A 24,113-nucleotide genomic window follows, 5' to 3' on the forward strand; every position below is an offset into this window, starting at 1 on the left:
CCGTATTTAAGGGAGGATGGATGGGTCAAGGATCGCAAGATTTTAGCCAAAAACCTCCTCCCTCAGTTGGAACATTGAAAATGGGTCGTGGCTGGGTCTTCCAGCATGGCAATGACCCAAAACACAGCAAGAGGAACTAAGGAGCATTTCAAGGTCCTGGCGTGGCCTAGCCAAACTCTGATCCTGAACCCAATAGAAAATCTTTGGAGGGAGCTTAAAATCAATGCTGCCCAGCGACAGCCCTGAAACCTGAAGGATTAGGAGAAGATCTGTATGGAAGTATGGGCCAAAATCCCTGCTGCAGTGTGTGCAAACTTGGTCAAGAACTACAGGCAACATCTGACCTCTGTAATTACAAACAAAGGTTTCTGTACCAAATATTAAAAGTTATCCACTACCCTAATTCGTTTAATTTTGTATTTATTAATCTTACTATTATGTGCCAGTAATGGATCCATACTCTTATTATAGTAATATATACCTTTATAAGGCAGATAGCATCACTTGGTGTCTGCCAGATGCAGCTCTGATGTTTATCAATCACTTCTTGTCCCCCGGCGTACTGCGCTCTAATACTACAAGCTCCGCTATGCGTTGCAGTGGCCTGTGAGCCAGCACTTAGCACGCCTTCTCCATTTTCCACACAAACTCCTCCCTGCCTCCTCACCATCACCATATGTATATACACACACACTGTATATATGTATACATAGACATATGCATACACATTTCCTATTCTTTTGCATGTTTGTCACACTTACATGTATCAGATCACCAAACAAATGTAAATATTAGCCAAAGAAAACACAAAATGCAGTTTTTTTAATGAAGATCTTTATTATATAGGGAAAAAGAAATCCAAACCTCCAGGGCCCTGTGTGAAAAAGTGATTGCCCCTAAATCTTATAACTGGTTGGGCCACTCTTAGCAGCAACAACTGCAATCAAGTGCTTGCAATAATTGGCAGTGAGTTTCTGGAGGAATTTTGACTACTCATCTTAGTAGAATTTCCGAGCATGGACCGCCTTTTTAAGGTAATGACACAACAGCATCTCAAATGCATAGCTCCCAACCATCCCAGATTCAGCTGGACTGTCATGTCCCGTCTCAGCTGTTCTCCCAACCTCTATATTCCTCTCCGACATTTTCATCGCTCCTGTAGCTCCTCCTGCTCGGAGGGATTGGCCGCTTCTCTCTGCTAAGTCTCTCTTATGCTAAGTGCATAAATTAGATTATAGATTCACTTCCTCTCACTTCAGTGATTGGTCTCCCCAGGACTATGAGCTTCCATCTCAGTATCCACAGGCTGCTGATTTACCAGTGAGCCACAGCTCACGATGCTGGAGATGGGAGAATTTGGTCATATTGACCGCTATATTGCCGGCAATGAACTCAGAAGCAGAGTATACATATCCATAGCAATACATTGTGTATAAGAATGCTTTTTTTATGGTGCCTGTATACTGAGGTGAAGAAAAAAATATATTTTTGTTCCTATAAAAGTATTTAAAATAATAAGCAATTTACAAAAATGTATTTTTTAACGTTAGCCTCCCAGATCCTGAACCCACAGCCTCAACATTACTGACAGGCACTGTAAGCTGCTGAGCCACAAGCTCCGGTGAAGTGACTGCAGGATTGTGTGCACTTGATCCATATTCCAGGCTCTGACTACAGGCAGATTATTCAGATAGAAATACACTGCTGTGTACAATGGATGTTTCTGAATTCTAGAGGAGAATAAGAGATTTTTTCATCCCATAAAATTACTAATAATAATGAAAAACACCTGATAATGAAAAAAATGTCATTTTAATGCGTTTTTTAAATAATAAGCATCACAGATCAGTGAATAACCCGGACATAGTTGTGCCAATATAACTGTAATGACCCGCAGAATGCAGCGATCAGATTATTTACAGGAATCGGTAAATTACGGGAGAAACAAAATGGCGTAATTGATATTTTTCTCTATAAAACCCATAAAATAATGTGATAAAGCTGTGATGCGGAGGACGTGTTCACACGTAGCGTAAATGCTGCGTTCTTTCTTCTGTAAATGTCTGACCCAGATGATGTAGTGACAATCTTCCCTGATTATTGTGCGTTTGCTGCGTTTCTTCTTTTTTGCATTTTCCCCCATATTTGATGCTTTTTTGGCAGATATGAAGCCGCGTTTAACACTTGTTTATTAGTACAGAAAAGCTTTGATTCTGCGCTTATAAATGTGAAGGCGGTTTTCTCTTCATACATTTTTTTTCTTAATATGTTTTTTTCAGAAGAAGCCTATAAAGGGAAAATGCATCAAAGCCCCGGAGGTCCGCAGGGTCTTCAGACCACAGAGAGCGCAGATTTCATGAGAACTGCGGCGCTATCAGACTCCAACAATCAGTATCTTCCATGGTGTAACAGTCAGGATTCCTCTAGATTCTCGTCTCTCCGCCTGGTTACAGCTGTTCTTCCTTTCTCCCCTTTTCTATCCTCGCCTTTCCCATTCCTTCTCTTCCCCTCCCGCCTCTTAAATGTTTTATATATAAGGTATTACATGTGTCCCGCAACCCCTTTCCTGGCCTATCCTGTGCAGACCAATCTTTTTCATTTTCTTTCTATCCCTTTCATTTTTCCCTTTTCCCCATTTTCCTTAACCCCTCCATGACCGTCCTAGTACGGCGCAGGTAGCTTCTCTCCCTTTGATGTCGGCTCCGGCGGTGAGCCCGCATCTTTCCCAGCACACGTCAGCTCAAGTGAGGTATTCTGCTACATACAGGTGACCTGATCATCGCCTGTACGTAGCAGAGCCGACCGAGTTATGGCAGCTTCTAGTCTCCCATGGAAACTATTGAAGCAGGCCAAAAGTAAAAAAAAGTTTTTAAAAATATATAAAAAATATAAAAGTTTAAATCCCCCCCTTTCACCTCACTCAAAATAAAACAATAGAAAAATCAAACATACACAAATTAGGTATCGCCGAGTTCAGAATCGCCCGATCTATCAATAAAAAAAGGAACAAACTGATCACTAGACGGTGTAGTGAGAAAAAAAAGTAAAAATGCCAGAATTAAGGTGTTTTGGTCGCCGCGACATTGAATTAAAATGCAATAATGGATGATCAAAAGATCGTATCTGCACCAAAATGGTATCAATAAAAACATCAGCTCGGCGCACAAACAATAAGCCCTCACCCAACCCAAGATCATGAAAAATGGAGATGTGACGGATCATAGAAAATGGCACATTTTTTTTTCCCAACAAATTTTTGATTTTTTTTCACCACTTAAATACAAAAGAACTGAGACATGTTTGGTGTCTATGAACTTGTAATGACTTGGAGAATCATAATGGCAGGGCAGTCTTAGCATTTCGTGAATATGGTAAAAAGAAAATAAAAAAAAAGTTGGGGAGTTGCACTTTTTTTGCAATTTCATCGCACTTGGAATTTTTTTCCCATTTTTGAGTACACGATATGGTGAAACCAATGATGTCATTCCAAAGCACAACTTGTCCCGCAACAAACAAGCCCTAACATGGCCATACTGACGGAAACATAAAAAGTTATGGCTGTGGGAAGAAGGGGAGCGAAAAACAGAAGCGCAAAAATGAAAAAGGGCAAGGTCTCTAAGGGGTTAACAAACCCTATTTTTCCTTCCCCATTCTCCTCCTTAACCCTTTCTCCCGCCTCTCTCTTTCATGACTTTACATTTCTCTTTTTTGCTGTTGTTTGGTTCTTGTCTGTATTACTGGGTATTTATAATGTGTCTCTCCCCTTTTTTCTTTACCCCATTTATGTAAATAAATCCTTAATAAAAACTACTTTACCTTAAAAGGCGCCCGCTGTGCGCCCAAGGCACGCGGCTGATCTGTGCTGATTTGGGGCTTTTCTCTCTAATAAAATCGCAGGTAAAAAACTGCAGAAACTTTATTAAGTGCAGAATCAAAGCTTTTCTGTCCTCTAAAAAGCGCATTAAAACCGCGGCTTCACCTCTGCACCAAGAACGCATCAAATAAGGGGGAGAAGATCGTTATTGCAGATGGTGCGGATCCTGCAGAAAACAAAAAACACCGTATTTCTACAATGTGTGAACACGGCCTTACACACACACAAATAAGCCGGATGTCGTATAGTGACGCTACATAAAGAGGAGAACGTTCTGGAGGCTCCGACTGTGAATGACGGCACAAAAAATATTCCCCAGGTCCCACGCACGCTGGACCAGAGACCCATGAATCCACCTGCTCATCTCTAGTCCCAACTGTCCTGGATACAGCAGTCAGTCCCAGAATTGGGTCTACGTCCTGCAGTCTCAGGCGTCTGCTGAATTTCCCACACTACCAGCGCCCCTCTGACAATTCCTCCTGCCGGGGGAGAAAGAAGTGGTAAATGGCCGTGGATTAGGGTGAGGCCAAAATTTGCTGCTATGTGCGCCGCATGCTCTGTGCCTCTATCTGTGCTTCAAAAGTTGTGAGGTGTGCACAGTTACTTGGTGTAACACTGGTGGATGTGGACCCACTGCACCATCAGCCAGGCTTACCCTAGAGAGGTGTAACTGGGTGTCCACCAGGTCTTCACTAGAGCTACTGGTGGAGAGGATAGGCCGGACAGCCGGTAGACACCAGGAACTACTCCACGGTAGTCCCCAAGACTACCTCAGCTGATTGGTGGGTCAGAGACACAAGTACAACAGGTAAAGTGAACTGCCTAGGAACCAACATCCAGCAGAAAGCAGATGGTGGAGCTGCCTAATATAGGACCTGCCGGCACAGGATAGGCTGGGGAACCTAATCTGTGAAGGACACAGCAGGGTTAAATTCCTTTAGAGACTGGCCAATCCCCCAAGGCTAAATGGAAGCAACATGCTGAAAAGCTGCAGTGACCATAGTGAGTAGGGAGGCGCTGAGAGGGACCACCATAACACCTGGTTAGGAGCCCACTCAGATGTTTCCCCACCTGTGCTGCACCTCGGAACAAATGTCATATTATCTTCACAGCAAGTGGTAAAGAAATCAGTGACACCTGTAAGATAAAAATGCCCATTACACCCTTAGATGACTTCCTGATGGGTACAGTGTCTGAAATGGGGTCACTTTAGGGGGTTGTATGTTGTCCACAATCATCGGGGACTTTACAATTGGCCCCCACAAGCGAGAACTGCCAAATTAGTGCTCCAAAAGCAAAACAGTGACTGTCCCCATTGGAGCCCGGCCGTGTGCAGTCATTCCTGGCCTCAGGTTTGGGAAACATTTCTCTGTAAATTGTGGCTCCATTTTACTCTGTGAAATTGAAAAATTGGATTCTAAAACATTACACCTCGTACATGCAGCTCTGCTCCGTACACCTCGTACACACAGGGCTCCGCTCCGTACACCTCGTAAACACACAGCTCCGCTCCTTACACCTCGTACACATAAGGCTCCGCTCCGTACACCTCGTACACACACAGCTCTGCTCCGTACACCTCGTACACACATGGCTCCGCTCCGAACACCTCGTACACACATGACTCCGCTCCGAACACCTCGTACACACAGGGCTCCACTCCGTACGCCTTGTACACACACGGCTCCGCTCTGTACACCTCGTACACACACGGCTCCGCTCCGTACACCTCGTATACACACGGCTCCGCTCCATACACCTCGTACACGCACGGCTCCGCTCCGTACACCTTGTACACACAGGGCTCCGCTCCTTACACAGCAAAACAGTGACTCTCGCCATTGGAGCCCGGCCGTGTGCAGTCATTCCTGACCTCAGGTTTGGGAGAAATTTCTGTGTAAATTGTGGCTCCATTTTACTCTCTGTGAAATGTAAAAATTTGAGTTTAAAACATTTCACCTCGTACACACAGGGCTCCGCTCCGTACACCTCGTACACACAGGGCTCCGCTCCGTACACCTCGTACATACACGGCTCCGCTCCGTACACCTCGTACACACACGGCTCCGCTCCTTACACCTCGTACACATGCGGCTCCGCTCCATACATCTCGTACACACAGGGCTCCGCTCCGTACACCTCGTACACACAGGGCTCCGCTCAGTACACCTCGTACACACACGGCTCCGCTCCTTACACCTCGTACACACGCGGCTCTGCTCCGTACACCTCGTACACACAGGGCTCTGCTCCGTACACCTCGTACACACAGGGCTCTGCTCCGTACACCTCGTACACACACGGCTTCGCTCCGTACATCTCGTACACACGCGGCTCCGCTCCGTACACCTCGTACACACGCGGTGTCATGATCTATATATTTTTCCCTGTCCTGTATTTGTATAATATGCCACGTAACTGTTCTCTGCTTGCATTTGCTGTGTTAGCCATGTTTCCCTTCCCCCCAATGCTTTGCAATGCCATGTGATGTGTGTAATTGTTCTCTGGTTCTATTAGTTGTAACTAACCTGACTTCATTCCTGAGACTATAATGTAATTAACTTGGTCAACAGATTGGGAGAGATTAGCTATTGTTAAGTAAGCAGAGGACTACTTTCAGTGCAAATCCTTGTAGACACAGCGGTGCCTTGCTGTGGGCCAAACCATTGCATAGGAGGAGTGGAACCCTCCTCCACTACACACATGGGCTGATCCAGGAGCAGAGCAACTCAGAGCAACTCAGTCAGATGTGAGTTGGATGCTGAAAAAGAAGGACGAGGCTGTCTGAGGAAGCCTCGGCCTCTGTGTGATCGTGGTGGATTTCTGGGACTCTTAAAGGACTATGGTTTTGTGATCTGGCACAAGGATTGTCGGGAGGTGCCCCCGAATCAGTTTCCTATGGACTTATTTTGGGACTCTGCAAATTACCTTCGTGTTGTTCCTGTTTTCTGGTCAATAAATCTGTTGGATAGTTCCCAGGCCTGTTGTCCCTCCTTGCTCTTGAGAATACTCCCGTCACAAACTGGTTGGCAGCGGTGGGATCAGAGCAGAAGAAATGGAGGACAACGGCCCATCAACTTCTGGAACCAGTGCCTCAGAGTACAAGAACTGGACTGCGAAGAACCTACAAACAAAGGCCCGTGAACTGGGAGTCAGCTACAAGGGACTCTCCAAGGAGCAGCTGATTGAGGCTTTGGAAGCAGTTCGCCTGCAAGACGATGCTGAGGAAGGATCCTCACAGCAAAGAGAGGAAAGACGGCAGCCGGAGGTAAATACCCAAAAAAGTCAGTGGGTTGTGTGGTACGAGGAGGAGATGGCCTTGCTTGGGAGAAGAGGTCTCCATAGAATATAAGATGGAGGTCATGCGCAGAGCCGAGGAGAGGCAGTGCAGGATGGAGGAGAGGGCATTGCTAGAGGGGCAGAGGGCAATGCTGGAGAGGGAGATCGCTTTGGAGGCAGCGAGAAGCTCCAGACAGACTGTACCCACAGCATCCCCCATGAGGGAACTCCCCAGAGTGTCCCGCAAAGACTTCAAGCCGTTTAATGAGGCTTCCGGTGACATTGAGGGCTTCTTCCAGGACATTGAGCATCAGTGTCGATTAATGGAAGTCCCGGAAAGGGAGCGCGTCCGACATCTGGTGGGGCTCTTAGAGGGTGGAGCTGCCGCAGCCTATAGAGCTATGGACCCTCGGTGGAACTGTGAGTATGCAGAGATTAAACGGACTGTTCTAGAACATTATGCTGTGACCCCAGACACTTACAGGACCCAGTTTCGTACTTTAGCCTGTAATGAGGAAGTGTCTTTCAAGATGTATGCCCATAAACTCAAACAAATATGTAATCGCTGGCTGGAGGCAGAGGAGGCCTTAACCTGGAACACCTGTCTCCAGGTTATCCTAAAAGAACAATTTTTTGCCCAGTGCCCCGCTGAGATCAGGGAATGGGTGCGTGAGAGGAAACCTGCTACAGTGGAAGAAGCTGCATCTCTCGCTGATGAGGCTCTCACCATCAAGCCTCAGTGGAGAGTTCTGTTGGAGGATGGAGAGAGGCCTACCTGCTCCACAACACCGGTGGCCCCCAGTTCTTCTGTCCCCATTGTTCCCCGTTCCTCTGAGCCACCACCTCGTGTTGATACCTGTGTTAATGTGCCTCCTGTTGCTTCTACTGCGCCTTCTGGAATACGACGAGGAAAGGAAGTAGCAGAGCGCAGGTGTTATGGTTGTGGGCATCCGGGGCATCTGCAGGCCTCATGTCCAGCCAGCCCATGGAGGAGTCGTCCTCAACCCCCTACAGCACCTTCAGGTGGGAGCCGACCGGCAGGTTCCCTTACTCCTCGCCCAAGAGGACGCATTGGATGGAGTGAGACACAGCACAGATGCTATCGATGTGGGCAGCCGGGGCATCTGCAAGCCTCCTGCCCAGCTGTTCAAATGAGGATTGATCCTGTACCCAATCATATTATTAATTATGTACAGCCAAGTGCCATGGAGGAAGACGTGTCACCACTACATGAGGACTGGCCTAGTGCCTCACCCACCCATGTTGCACCACTAGGAGTTTATGGTGTGCGACCCGCAGCTATGACGACTTCAGCTCATCGAGGTAAGCACTTGCAGGAGGTCGTGCTGGATGGACAAAGACTTGTTGGATTTTGTGACTCAGGGGCTTTCCTCACGATGGCTGATCCCCGAGTGGTTCGGCCTGAGGCAATCCATAGAGGACCTGGGATTGTCATTGAACTGGCTGGTGGACAATGGAGGACTATTCCCACAGCCACTATGGATCTGAACTTTGGTTTTGGGGTCAGGCGATGTGTGGTTGGGGTGATGGGTGGTCTGCCTGCAGCTGTTCTCCTGGGCAATGATGTGGGAAAGCTAGGATGCCAATTCGTGGCTGCATGAAGCCACATGTAAGTTACGCCATGCCTGTGTGTACTTAACCAGTGACCTGTAGAGGTCCCTAGTACGTACACAAATTGGGAGGGGAAGGGATTGTCATGATGTATATATTTTTCCCTGTCCTGTATTTGTATAATATGCCACGTAACTGTTCTCTGCTTGCATTTGCTGTGTTAGCCATATTTCCCTTCCCCCCAATGCTTTGCAATGCCATGTGATGTGTGTAATTGTTCTCTGGTTCTATTAGCTGTAACTAACCTGACTTCATTCCTGAGACTATAATGTAATTAACTTGGTCAACAGATTTGGAGAGATTAGCTGTTGTTTAGTAAGCAGAGGACTACTTTCAGTGCAAATCCTTGTAGACACAGTGGTGCCTTGCTGTGGGCCAAACCATTGCATAGGAGGAGTGGAACCCTCCTCCACTACACACATGGGCTGATCCAGGAGCAGAGCAACTCAGAGCAACTCAGTCAGATGTGAGTTGGATGCTGAAAGAGAAAGACGAGGCTGTATGAGGAAGCCTTGGCCCCTGTGTGATCGTGGTGGATTTCTGGGACTCTTAAAGGACTATGGTTTTGTGACCTGGCACAAGGATTGTCGGGAGGTGCCCCCAAATCACTTTCCTGTGGACTTATTTTGGGACTCTGCAAATTACCTTCGTGTTGCTCCTGCTTTCTGGTCAATGAATCTGTTGGATAGTTCCCAGGCCTGCTGTCCCTCCTTGCTCTGGAGAATACTCCCGTCACATGCGGCTCTGCTCCGTACACCTCGTACACACGAGGCTCCATTCCGTACACCTCCCACATACAGGGCTCCGCTCCGTACACCTGGTACACACGCGGCTCTGCTCCGTACACCTCGTACACACATGGCTCCGCTCCATACACCTTCCACATACAGGGCTCCGCTCCGAACACCTCGTACACACGCGGCTCCGCTCCGTACACCTCGTACACACGCGGCTCCGCTCCGTACACCTCGTACACACGCGGCTCCGCTCCGTACACCTCGTACACATGCGGCTCCGCTCCGTACACCTCGTACACACGCGGCTCCGCTCCGTACACCTCGTACACACACGGCTCCGCGCCGTACACTTCGTACACACGCGGCTCCGCTCCGTACATCTCGTACACACGCGGCTCCGCGCCGTACACCTCGTACACACGCGGCTCCACCGCTGTACACCTCGTACACACGCGGCTCCGCGCCGTACACCTCGTACACACGCGGCTCCGCGCCGTACACCTCGTACACACGCGGCTCCGCTCCGTACACCTCGTACACACGCGGCTCCGCTCCGTACACCTCGTACACACGCGGCTCCGCTCCGTACACCTCGTACAAACACGCGGCTCCGCTCCGTACACCTCGTACACACGCGGCTCCGCTCCGTACACCTCGTACACATGCGGCTCCGCTCCGTACACCTCGTACACACGCGGCTCCGCTCCGTACACCTCGTACACACACGGCTCCGCGCCGTACACTTCGTACACACGCGGCTCCGCTCCGTACATCTCGTACACACGCGGCTCCGCGCCGTACACCTCGTACACACGCGGCTCCACCGCTGTACACCTCGTACACACGCGGCTCCGCGCCGTACACCTCGTACACACGCGGCTCCGCGCCGTACACCTCGTACACACGCGGCTCCGCTCCGTACACCTCGTACACACGCGGCTCCGCTCCGTACACCTCGTACACACGCGGCTCCGCTCCGTACACCTTGTACACACACGCGGCTCCGCTCCGTACACCTCGTACACACGCGGCTCCGCTCCGTACACCTCGTACACACGCGGCTCCGCTCCGTACACCTCGTACACACGAGGCTCCGCTCCGTACACCTCGTACACACGCGGCTCCGTACACCTCGTACACACGCGGCTCCGCTCCTTACACCTAGTACACACGCGGCTCCGCTCCTTACACCTAGTACACACGCGGCTGCGCTCCGTACACCTCGTACACACGCGGCTGCGCTCCGTACACCTCGTACATACAGGGCTCCGCTCCGTACACCTCGTACACATGCGGCTCCGCTCCGTACACCTCGTACACACGCGGCTCCGCTCCGTACACCTCGTACACACGCGGCTCCGCTCCGTACACACGCGGCTCAGCTCCGTACACCTCGTACACACGCGGCTCCGCTCCGAACACCTCGTACACACACGGCTCCGCTCCGTACACCTCGTACACACGCGGCTCCGCTCCGTACACCTCGTACACACGCGGCTCCGCTCAGTACACCTCGTACACACGCGGCTCTGCTCAGTACACCTCGTACACACGTGGCTCCGCTCCGTACACCTCGTACACACACGGCTCCGCTCCGTACACCTCGTATATACACGGCTCCGCTCCGTGCACCTCGTACACACAGGGCTCCGTTCCGTACACCTCGTACACACAGGGCTCCGCTCCGTACACACAGGGCTCCGCTCCGTACACCTCGTACACACAGGGCTCCGCTCCGTACACCTCGTACACACAGGGCTCCGCTCCGTACACCTCGTACACACGCGGCTCCGCTCCGTACACCTCGTACACACACACGGCTCCGCTCCGTACACCTCGTACACACGCGGCTCAGCTCCGTACACCTCGTACACACGCGGCTCAGCTCCGTACACCTCGTACACACGCGGCTCAGCTCCGTACACCTCGTACACACGCGGCTCAGCTCCGTACACCTCGTACACACGCGGCTCAGCTCCGTACACCTCGTACACACACGGCTCAGCTCCGTACACCTCGTACACACGCGGCTCAGCTCCGTACACCTCGTACACACACAGCTCTGCTCCGTACACCTCGCACACACGCGGCTCCGCTCCATACACCTCGTACACACACGGCTCCGCTCCGTACACCTCGTACACACACGGCTCCGCTCCGTACACCTCGTACACACACGGCTCTGCTCCTTACACCTCGTACACACACGGCTCCGCTCCGTACACCTCGTACACACGCGGCTCTGCTACATCCACCCTGTAAACCCCTCCTGACCCCACACATAAACTTCCCCTCATCCAGCACCATGACAACCAGCACAGCAGAGTCCTGCACACACTGAGGCGCCTGATCATGTGACCCCTGACTCCTCCCCTCCTGTGACCTCATCACAGGTCCTGTGTGCACAGAGCAGTCATATATGTGGCGGACGCTCCTGCACCTTCTGCTTTCTGGGCCGGTTCCTCCTGTGAGTCCTATTAACCCTTTCGCTCCCTGTCTTCTCCTTTCTGACAGGACAATCTCTGAATTCGGACAGTGTGACAGGAATTTCAGCAATGTGGAAGGAAGAAATGACAATTTTACTGTTTCCCTCACAGAAATGTGACTTTCCCCCAATGTATCATTGTCCTAAAGGTGACAGGAGCGCTGAGGCCGCACAGTGCGCCGTGTCTCCTGAGGGCCGGTACCCCACAGGCTCGGGAGGGAAGGGGCGCCATTGTGGCTGGGATAGACGGCGGACGCCGTGTGACGTGTGAAGAGCTCTGACACCAGAACAGCAGAGACCCCACAAGTGGCCCCATGTTACCCCCTCCACCTCTGGGGACTCATCTAGGGGGCCGGGAGGATTATTAACCCTCAGGGGGTCACAGAATTGTGTAACATTGAGCGGAGGAATGAAATGTTCCCACTAAAATGTCGCTCCGTCCCCAAGTCTGTAATTATCACACGGGAGAAGAGGAGAAAACAGAAACCACTTGTTCCACAATTTCCCTGAGCGCCGATACCCCATAAGGGGCCGGACACTCCTCAGGAGGGAAGGAGCGCCGTCTGACAGGTCTGCTCTTATGGTGTTAGGGGGTCACATTATCAGAGCCCCCAATAAGAGGCGCCATGTTACACCCGCCACCTCTCAATTACTCATCTTTCTCCCAGAATTTTATACCAAAATAATTACATTTTACCACAAATAAACAGTTTTCTCCCCAGAGCAGCCATAGAAGCTGTCAGTGCTGAGAGAGAGACTGGATTGTTCCAGCTGCCTGAAGAAGGAGCCGCTGTGCTCTGCAAGCTGCAAACATACTATTATCTGGTTATAAAGGCGTCACTCCGAGAATAGTTATATCATCATTGGGCAGAAAAGTCTTCACATCCATCTTGTAATATAGGAAAGTCTAAGGCCAGAAATAAACCCCATAAATCACTGTACATGGAGACTTTGGGGTCAGATCATTTCTGTCCGTTGTGTTTGTGGAAACAAAAAATCTTTTCTAAAAGCCTCAAACTTCTGTGTGTGACTCAGAGCTGAGATCTAACGTGAGAGAAGATTCCAGTGCGGGGAAGACGGGAAACCTTCATATAGACGGCCGGTGGGGATGGAGGCAGTGACCGACTCTGGCCACATCTGTCTCTAGAGCCGCAGTAGAAGATGAAGATGTCGTCCTCATCATGAAGGAGTTATTTCTCATGTCACATGTAATGAATATCTCCTGCAGTATTGCTAATGCCGATTCCAGTGTCGGTAATGAGACGAGAATTAGCGTTATGGAAGATGAGTCTATGAGGAACGTGTTCAGCTGCCGACTCCGAGGAGGAAACTGCTTGTTGTCTGTGGCCTAAATATATAGGTCTTACATAAGTTCCCTTCATCCAGCAGGATGACAACCAGCACAGCAGTCCTGCACACACTGAGGCCCCCTCCTGTGACCTCATCACAGGTCCTGTGCGCACAGAGCAGCCATATATGTGGAGTGCGGCTCTGCAGGTTAGTGATGGGCAATCCGGCTCTTCTGGCTCCTTTCCCCACTTTTCTCCCTCCTGTCCCTTCACTATAAAGCCTGGGCCTCATTATACAGCTGTACAGGGGTCTAGTGAAGGCTTTTTAGCCCTTTCCTCAGTCTCTAGCTCCTGGGCACAGGCCCTCACTCCTGTCCCTTCACTATAAAGCCTGGGCCTCATTATACTGCTGTACAGGGGTCTAGTGAAGGCTTTTTAGCCCTTTCCTCAGTCTCTAGCTCCTGGGCACAGGCCCTCACTCCTGTCCCTTCACTATAAAGCCTGGGCCTCATTATACAGCTGTACAGGGGTCTAGTGAAGGCTTTTTAGCCCTTTCCTCAGTCTGTAGCTCCTGGGCACAAGCCCTCACTCCTGTCCCTTCACTATAAAGCCTGGGCCTCATTATACAGCTGTACAGGGGTCTAGTGAAGGCTTTTTAGCCCTTTCCTCAGTCTCTAGCTCCTGGGCACAGGCCCTCACTCCTGTCCCTTAACTATAAAGCCTGGGCCTCATTATACAGCTGTACAGGGGTCTAGTGAAGGCTTTTTAGCCCTTTCCTCAGTCTCTAGCTCCTGGGATCAGGCCCTCACTCCTGTCCCTTCACTATAATGCCTGGGCCTCATTATACAGCCGTACAGGGGTCTAGTGAAGGCTTTTTAGCCCTCTCCTCAGTCTGTAGCTCCTGGGATCATGCCATCACTCCTGTCCCTTCACTATAAAGCCTGGGCCTCATTATACAGCCGTACAGGGGTCTAGTGAAGGCTTTTTAGCCCTCTCCTCAGTCTGTAGCTCCTGGGATCAGGCCCTCACTCCTGTCCCTTCACTATAAAGCCTGGGCCTCTTTATACAGCTGTACAGGGGACTAGTGAAGGCTTTTTAGCCCTTTCCTCAGTCTGTAGCTCCTGGGCACAGGTCCTCACTCCTGTCCCTTCACTATAAAGCCTGAGTCTCATTATACAGCTGTACAGGGGTCTAGTGAAGGCTTTTTCGCCCTTTCCTCAGACTGTAGCTCCTGGGATCAGGCCTTCACTCCTGTCCCTTCACTATAAAGCCTTGGTCTCATTATACAGCTGTACAGGGGTCTAGTGAAGGCTTTTTAGTAGAGTTGAGCGAAACGGGTCGAAAAAATTCAAAAGTCGCCGACTTTTGCCAAAGTCGGGTTTCATGAAACGAAACCCGACCCTAGGATGAGGTCGGCCACGAGGTCGGCGACTTACGCGCCAAAGTCGCGTTTCAAAAGTTTGTTTTGCGCTCTTTTTCAGCCAATCAGGATCCACGGACACTGGGCAACGTGATGACCTAAGCACGGGTCACCACCATCTTTCAGAAGGGCATGCAAGTGATTGGCTTGCTTTGGTGGGCGTCACAGGGGATATAAAAGGGCGTGCACGCCGACCGCCATCTTACTTCTGCCGATCTTAGTATAGGGAGAGGTTGCTGCTGATTCTGTAGGGAGAGCGTTAGGCAGGGAAGAAGACAAAAAAACTGCTTCTGCTGCTAGCGATTTGGCCTGCACAACACACAAGTCACTGTGTGTGCAGTGCAAGGGGAGGCTATATTGTGGTGTATCAGTGGTGTTGGTTGTTGGGCTGCCTTTTAAGGCTTCCTGACACGCTGGCATTGCTGTTTACCCACTGCTCCGCAAACTGCTTTTTTAAAAGCAATCCAATCTCCCTTATCCTCTAGTCACTTTTGTCACAGCTGTGCCATCGAGCCTGTCACATAGCGCTCAGATATCAGTGGGCCTCACACAATCCACAAGTGTCCAGTGTCCAAAAGTGTGCGCAGAGATTCAAAATCTCCATTATCCTCTCGTCACTTTGGTCACAGGCAGCTGTGCCATCGAGCGTGTCACATAGCGCTCAGATATCAGTGGGCCTCACACAATCCACAAGTGTCCAGTGTCCAAAAGTGTGCGCAGAGATTCAAAATCTCCATTATCCTCTCGTCACTTTGGTCACAGGCAGCTGTGCCATCGAGCGTGTCACATAGCGCTCAGATATCAGTGGGCCTCACACAATCCACAAGTGTCCAGTGTCCAAAAGTGTGCGCAGAGATTCAAAATCTCCATTATCCTCTCGTCACTTTGGTCACAGGCAGCTGTGCCATCGAGCGTGTCACATAGCGCTCAGATATCAGTGGGCCTCACACAATCCACAAGTGTCCAGTGTCCAAAAGTGAGCGCAGAGATTCAAAATCTCCATTATCATCTCGTCAATTTGGTCACAGGCAGCTGTGCCATCGAGCGTGTCACATAGTGCTCAGATATCAGTGGGCCTCACACAATCCACAAGTGTCCAGTGTCCAAAAGTGTGCGCAGAGATTCAATATCTCCATTATCCTCTCGTCACTTTGGTCACAGGCAGCTGTGCCATCGAGCGTGTCACATAGCGCTCAGATATCAGTGGGCCTCACACAATCCACAAGTGTCCAGTGTCCAAAAGTGTGCGCAGAGATTCAAAATCTCCATTATCCTCTCATCACTTTGGTCACAGGCAGCTGTGCCATCGAGCGTGTCACATAGCGCTCAGATATCAGTGGGCCTCACACAATCCACAAGTGTCCAGTGTCCAAAAGTGTGCGCAGAGATTCAAAATCTCCATTATCCTCTCGTCACTTTGGTCACAGGCAGCTGTGCCATCGAGCGTGTCACATAGCGCTCAGATATCAGTGGGCCTCACACAATCCACAAGTGTCCAGTGTCCAAAAGTGTGCGCAGAGATTCAAAATCTCCATTATCCTCTCGTCACTTTGGTCACAGGCAGCTGTGCCATCGAGCGTGTCACATAGCGCTCAGATATCAGTGGGCCTCACACAATCCACAAGTGTCCAGTGTCCAAAAGTGTGCGCAGAGATTCAAAATCTCCATTATCCTCTCGTCACTTTGGTCACAGGCAGCTGTGCCATCGAGCGTGTCACATAGCGCTCAGATATCAGTGGGCCTCACACAATCCACAAGTGTCCAGTGTCCAAAAGTGTGCGCAGAGATTCAAAATCTCCATTATCCTCTCGTCACTTTGGTCACAGGCAGCTGTGCCATCGAGCCTGTCACATAGCGCTCAGATATCAGTGGGCCTCACACAATCCAAAAGTGTCCACTGTCCACAAGTGTGTGCAGAAATTCTAAATCTCCCCTGTCCTATAGACACCTTGTACCTTGTTTTACATTACTATATAGTTTGTTGGATTTTGTCTACATTTCTACCAAAAATGAGGAAGGCTGGTGGAAGAGGCCGTGGAATTGGGCGGGGGTTGGCAGCTGGTAATGATGGTGTTGGTGGTGGATCTGATGGTAGTGGCAAGAGCAAAATAGGACCGAATGCAGGAGGTGCTGACCCTGCTTCATCGTCTGGCTACATAAGGCCTCGAACGCTTAGTTTTCTAGGAGTTGGCAAACCGCTTTTAAAGGCAGAGCATCAGGAAAAAGTTTTGTCTTACATTGCTGACTCAGCCTCCAGCTCTATCGCCTCCTCTTCTTCAGTTGTAAAAAGTAAAAGCACTGAGTCGTCATTGGAGGCTCATGTTCATGAACCACACCTTTCCTTGTGTCCTTCACCCAAACCAAGATTGAAGGATGACGCAGGCCATACTACTGATTACTCCATGGAGCTGTTTTCACATACCATGCCTGGATTATCAAGTGAAATGGTGAATTACCCAGGCCAAGATGAATCTGACATGGAGTGCACTGATGCACAGCCGCTGATGGATGATTCTGCTGGTACATTCACTCAGAGCACTACATTGTCCTCGCAGTGTACAGAGCCAGATTTTGACCCTGATGAGACTCAGGTGCCCCTTCCCGCACACTATACCACCATACACGGTGACACAGAGAAAGGTGCACATGACATAGAAGAGGAGGTGATGGATGACCCAGTTGTTGACCCAGATTGGCATCCATTGGGGGAAGAGGGTGCTGCTTCCAATAGCTCAGATGAGGAGCATCCACAGCAGACATCGACATCGCAACAGCTGTTATCTGGCAGGCCCGGAGCACTCCAAAGACAGGTTCCAAACATCAAAAGAGTTGCTGGACAGCTTGTCCAGAGGGTCAAAAGATCACAGCGTGCTAGGCCGCAAAATGTCTGCCAAAGTAGGAAGAGTGCAGTGTGGCACTTTTTTGAACAAAATCCTCATGATCAGGCCAAGGTTATCTGTAAGAAGTGCGCAAAGACCTTTAGCCGAGGGAAAAATCTGAAAAATTTGAATACCAGTTGCATGCTTAGACATTTAACCAGCATGCACTTGCAAGCGTGGACACAACACCAAACCTCAAGTGCCACATGTGCAACTGATCACAACGAAGGTAGTCAGCAACGCTACATTGTTTCCCCCACTGTAAGCCCACCGGTTAGCACAGCAGCAAATGTTGAGGTGTCGTTGTAAGACCACAGCAGTCAGGGAATCCCACTGTTATATCAACGAAAGACTGATTCTAGGCCATCAGAAAGAACACCAACTCCATCACCATCATCAACCCTCTCTCAGTCTGCCCTGTCCACCGCTACTTCCACCATATGCAGCTCTCAAGTCCAGCTCACCCTCCCAGACACTATGAGTAGGTCAAGAAAGTACTCAGTCTCTCATCCGCGTACACTGGGTTTGAACGCCCACATTGCCAAACTAATCTCGTTTGAGATGATGCCCTTTCGGTTGGTGGAAAGCACAGCTTTCCCGAACTCATGGCCTATGCAGTACCACGCTATGACCTACCCAGTCGCCACTTCTTCTCTCGCAAAGCCATCCCAGCCCTCCACCATCATGTGAAAGACCGCATTGTCCATGCACTCAAGCAGTCAGTGAGCGGAAAGGTGCACCTCACAACTGATGCATGGTCCAGTCGGCATGGCCAGGGCCGTTACGTGTCCATCACTGCGCACTGGGTTAATGTGGTGGATGCAGGGTCCACAGGGGACAGCGGTGGTGGGACAGTGCTGCCTAGCCCACGGTATAGGAAACAGTTGGCTGTAGGCGTTCGACCCTCCTCCTCCTCCTCCTCCAGAAGCGAAAGCTCGTCCACAGAGCGCAGTCGTACGAGCACTCCATCTGCAGCTGCCACTGTTGCACACGATGTGTCCCCCTATCGAGCAGCTAGTGGAAAGCGTCAGCAGGCTGTGTTGCAGATGATGTGTTTGGGCGACAGACACACCGCCGAGGTGCTGGCCGAGTACTTGAAGCGACAAACTGAGTCATGGCTGGGCAGTGTACATCTTGAGGCAGGCAAGGTAGTTAGTGATAACGGCCGTAATTTTGTGGCAGCCATAGCCCTTTCAAAACTCAGCCACATACCTTGCTTGGCTCACACCTTGAACCTGGTGGTGCAGTGCTTCCTCAAAAATTATCCGGAGTTAACAGCCCTGCTCCAGAAGGTGCGAAGACTGTGCGCGCACATCCGCCGGTCGCCGGTACACTCCGTTCGTATGCAGAAGCTGCAGCGATTGCTCCACCTTCCCAACCACCGCCTCATTATCGAAATTGCAACAAGGTGGAACTCCACCCTGCACATGGTGGAGCGGCTGTGCGAGCAGAGGCAGGCCATAATGCATTTGTGGGAGGATACACGGCCAGGCACTTTGAGAGCAGACATGGAGTTGACAGGCGTGCAGTGGTCGAAGCTTAAAGACCTTTGTAAAGTCCTTCAGTGTTTTGAGGAATGCACACGGCTGGTAAGCGCAGATGACGCCATCCTAAGCATGAGTATCCCACTTATGCGTCTGCTCATGCAAACTTTGACGCACCTTAAGGAGCAGGCGTCTGCAGCCAATGTTGATGAGGAGGAAGAGGAGGGAATCCTTGATGACATTCAGCCATTGTCTGCTCAGGGACCTCTCCTGGACGAGGTGGAGGAAGAAGAGGAGGAGGAGGAGGATGATGGGGATGATTACTTAGGGGAGGAGGATGCATCTCGTGGGGCAAGTGAAAATGTTGGCGTGGCAAGGTCTGGTACAGGGTTTGTGCGTGACTGGAGGGATGTGGATTTGCCAGAAAGTGCTCCTCCACCCAGCACTCGCAGTGCATCATTGACACCGGGAACATTGGCCCACATGTCAGATTATGCCTTGCGGATCCTAAAAAGGGACCCCCGCATTGCCAAAATGATGAACGATGACGACTACTGGTTGGCCAGCATCCTGGATCCACGCTATAAAGGCAAATTACAAAACATCATGCCACAGGAGAACCTTGACCTAATATTGGCTAATAAACAAGCAACTCTGGTAAATCGGTTGCTTGAGGCATTCCCAGCACACAGCAGCGGTGATGGTTCTCACACGAGCCGTACGGGCCGGGGTCAGCTTGGCAGAGGTGTTCGTGATGCACACAGCAGAAGTGGCGTTGGAGACAGGGGTTTCATGACAATGTTGTGGACTGATTTTTCAAATACCGCTCACACAACTGGTAATACTGCATCGATGGAAAGTGACAGGAGACAGCAGTTGTCAACTATGGTTACAAACTACTTTTCCTCCCATATCGATGTTCTCCCACACAGGTCATTCCCCTTTGACTATTGGGCCGCTAAACTGGACACCTGGCCTGAATTGGCCCAATATGCCTTACAGGAGCTCGCTTGCCCAGCTGCAAGTGTGCTATCGGAAAGAGTCTTCAGTGCAGCTGGATCAATCCTGACAGAAAAAAGGACCCGTCTGTCAACCCAAAATGTGGATGATCTAACCTTCATTAAAATGAACCACGCATGGGTTTCCAAGGATTTTGTCCCACCTTCCCCTGATGACACATAGGGTGACAGAAAAATGGCTTGCTTTGGTCCATCTCTTCCTGGTACTTCACCTATTTCGCCTTTTGCATCAGCTGAATGTCCAACATCAACATATGCCACTTTCTAAAACTCCCTAACTGTGCTGCCTCCCCCCCCATGGCCGGGGTCACCACCTACCGCACGACACCGTGCGAGTGCCGTTGCCCTGGACAGGTGGGTAGGCCGACTCTTGGGCGCGGGCACTGGCACAGGGTCCCTCATAGTGCAATCAAGTGTCTCTGACGGTGGTGGTGCACACCCGCCGTCAGACACACCGCTGTACTATGAGGGGCCCAGTGCCAGTACCGACGCCCACAAGTGGGCCCCCCTTGCTTGGGCAGGGCCCCAGCATTTGCAATCTTTACCTCTCCCTGCTCCTCCGCTGTGTAATCTGGGCCGTCAAATCCATACTGTGCCTGACACCGTCTGAGCCTGCCTCCTGAGACATATATTTTGAATGTGTACGCTATCCATACATGTTATCCAGGGATACGGTACCCTTTCTAACCTTTGTGCAATCACGTGCAATCCATACTGTGCCTGACACCGTCTGAGCCTGCCTCCTGAGACATATATTTTGAATGTGTACGCTATCCATACATGTTATCCAGGGATACGGTACCCTTTCTAACCTTTGTGCAATCACGTGCAATCCATACTGGGCCTAACACCGTCTGAGCCTGCCTCCTGAGACATATATTTTGAATGTGTACGCTATCCATACATGTTATCCGGGGATACGGTACCCTTTCTAACCTTTGTGCAATCACGTGCAATCCATACTGGGCCTAACACCGTCTGAGCCTGCCTGATGAGACATATATTTTGAATGTGTACGCTATCCATACATGTTATCCAGGGATACGGTACCCTTTCTAACCTTTGTACAATCACGTGCCATCCATACTGTGCCTGACACCGTCTGAGCCTGCCTCCTGAGACATATATTTTGAATGTGTACGCTATCCATACATGTTATCCAGGGATACGGTACCCTTTCTAACCTTTGTGCAATCACGTGCAATCCATACTGGGCCTGACACCGTCTGAGCCTGCCTCCTGAGACATATATTTTGAATGTGTACGCTATCCATACATGTTATCCGGGGATACGGTACCCTTTCTAACCTTTGTGCAATCACGTGCAATCCATACTGGGCCTAACACCGTCTGAGCCTGCCTCCTGAGACATATATTTTGAATGTGTACGCTATCCATACATGTTATCCTGGGATACGGTACCCTTTCTAACCTTTGTGCAATCACATGCAATCCATACTGTGCCTGACACCGTCTGAGCCTGCCTCCTGAGACATATATTTTGAATGTGTACGCTATCCATACATGTTATCCAGGGATACGGTACCCTTTCTAACCTTTGTGCAATCACGTGCAATCCATACTGGGCCTGACACCGTCTGAGCCTGCCTCCTGAGACATATATTTTGAATGTGTACGCTATCCATACATGTTATCCGGGGATACGGTACCCTTTCTAACCTTTGTGCAATCACATGCAATCCATACTGTGCCTGACACCGTCTGAGTCTGCCTCCTGAGACATATATTTTGAATGTGTACGCTATCCATACATGTTATCCAGGGATACGGTACCCTTTCTAACCTTTGTGCAATCACGTGCAATCCATACTGGGCCTGACACCGTCTGAGCCTGCCTCCTGAGACATATATTTTGAATGTGTACGCTATCCATACATGTTATCCAGGGATACGGTACCCTTTCTAACCTTTGTGCAATCACGTGCAATCCATACTGGGCGTGAGAACGGCTGGCGAGCTGTTAAGCAAGCTACAGCACCTGTCCAGACAAGTACAGGGATTCCCTAGCGAGGAGACTTATTTGATTGTTTTCAATGTTGGGACAGCAATTTTTGGGGAGCACTATACTCTGGAGAATGATAGATGGGGCCCACCATACACTGGAACATTCCAAAGGTGGACATCAGACACTGGAGCAGCATTTACAGGGCCCATTATACACTAGAGCATTAGAAATGGGGCCCATTATGTTTGGAGCATTATTTGGGCCCATAAAACAGTGGAGCTTCATCCATGGGGACCAACATATACTGTAGCATTATGTGGAGCTCATCATATACTGTTTCAAACATTATATGGGACCAATGATTCTGTATGGAGAAATAGTTGGCCTCGTCATGAGATGTAAAAAGTGAGGTATTTTTCATTGTACTATACCGCTATTTATCTGCCGTATCGGAGCATGATGAGTTGTGGTATGTGTTAAAGGGGCGCTCTTTCGCCCAGGGCACATGAAAACCTGCAGCCAGCCCTCCCCCCCCCACAACTTTAGCCAAATAACCCCCATTTTTCAGTGCGTAACTTGTATTATGAAGTTAATTAAGGTTGACAAGCTTAAGTAAGAAGAATTGATGCTTTTGGCATTCAAATGGGCACTGTAGGTGTGTTTCCTGTCCTCCTCTCACTGCCGACTTTTATTCCCCATTGACTTACATTGGGTTTCGTGTTTCGGGACGACCCCGACTTTTCCCTATAATCGGACGATCTTGCTCGACCCGACTTTTGGAAAAGTCGGGTTTCACGAAACGAAACGCGACCCTAAAAAACCAAAAGTCGCTCAACTCTACTTTTTAGCCCTTTCCTCAGACTGTAGCTCCTGGGAACAGACCCTCTCTCCTGTCCCTTCACTATAAAGTGTGGGGTGCAGCACGCAAGCATCCCATAAGCAAAGCATCACAGAAGCTAAGCAACCAGCAAAACGGCAGTTATACATGGCAGTTAGTCAGGGCTGGAGTCAGGTAACCCACACTTTGCTCTCCCCTTTAACCATGTGCTTTATTTTTATCCTACTGTGTTCCCTTGCCATCCACATTCACCACCCTACCCCCCCTCCATCATGACTCGTACACATCAGCCCCTCTATACTTCCCTTTCCCATGTACAGCTCACATGTACTCACCTTCCTGAGAAACCCTAGCCCATCTTGCCCAAACGCATCGCAGAAAAAAACTACGTACAATTCCAACAACTATTTGCTCTTTATCTTCCTACTCCTACTGATTTCAGGGGACATCTCCCCCAACCCTGGTCCACCATCCCCCAACCTCAACCCCTACCCTACCTCATATCGAAACCGTAATAATCTTATTAACATTACTTGCACTCCCTCATCTCCATCTTTTAATTGTGCCCTCTGGAATCCACGGTCTGCTTGTAACAAGCTTCCTTTCCTACACAACTACTTTCTGAACAACTCTCTTAATCTGTTGGCCCTCACTGAAAGCTGGATTCAGGATTCTGACACTGTCTCTCCTGCTGCCATTTCCTTCGGTGGCTTACAATTCTCTCACTCCCCGAAACCCACAAACAGACATGGTGGTGAAGTCGGCATACTCCTGTCCCCACAATGCACTTTCCAGGTCATCCCCCCCCAGTTCCATCACTCTTATTCCCTTTTGAGGTCCACACCATCAGGCTCTTTCGTCCCCTCTCCCTCAGGGTAGCGGTCATATACCGGCCCCCAGGCTCACCCACCCACTTCCTTGACCACTTTTCAGCCTGGCTGCCGCACTTCATGTCCTCAGAACTTCCAACCCTCATCCTGGGAGACTTCAACATCTCCATTAACAGCCCTACTTCCACATCTGCATCCCAGCTTCTATCACTAACCACCTCTCTAGGCCTCTCGCAGCTTTCAACCTCTGAGACACACAAGGACGGTAACACCCTTGATCTGGTCTTTGTCCGGCTCTGCTCAATCTCCCACCTAAATAACTCACCGCTTCCACTCTCTGACCACAACATTCTCTCCTTCACACTCACAAATCCTCACCCA

The sequence above is a fragment of the Dendrobates tinctorius genome, unplaced genomic scaffold, assembly GCF_039654945.1.
Source record: "Dendrobates tinctorius isolate UK_male_01 unplaced genomic scaffold, ASM3965494v1 ptg000233l, whole genome shotgun sequence".
Taxonomy (NCBI): Eukaryota; Metazoa; Chordata; class Amphibia; order Anura; family Dendrobatidae; genus Dendrobates; species Dendrobates tinctorius.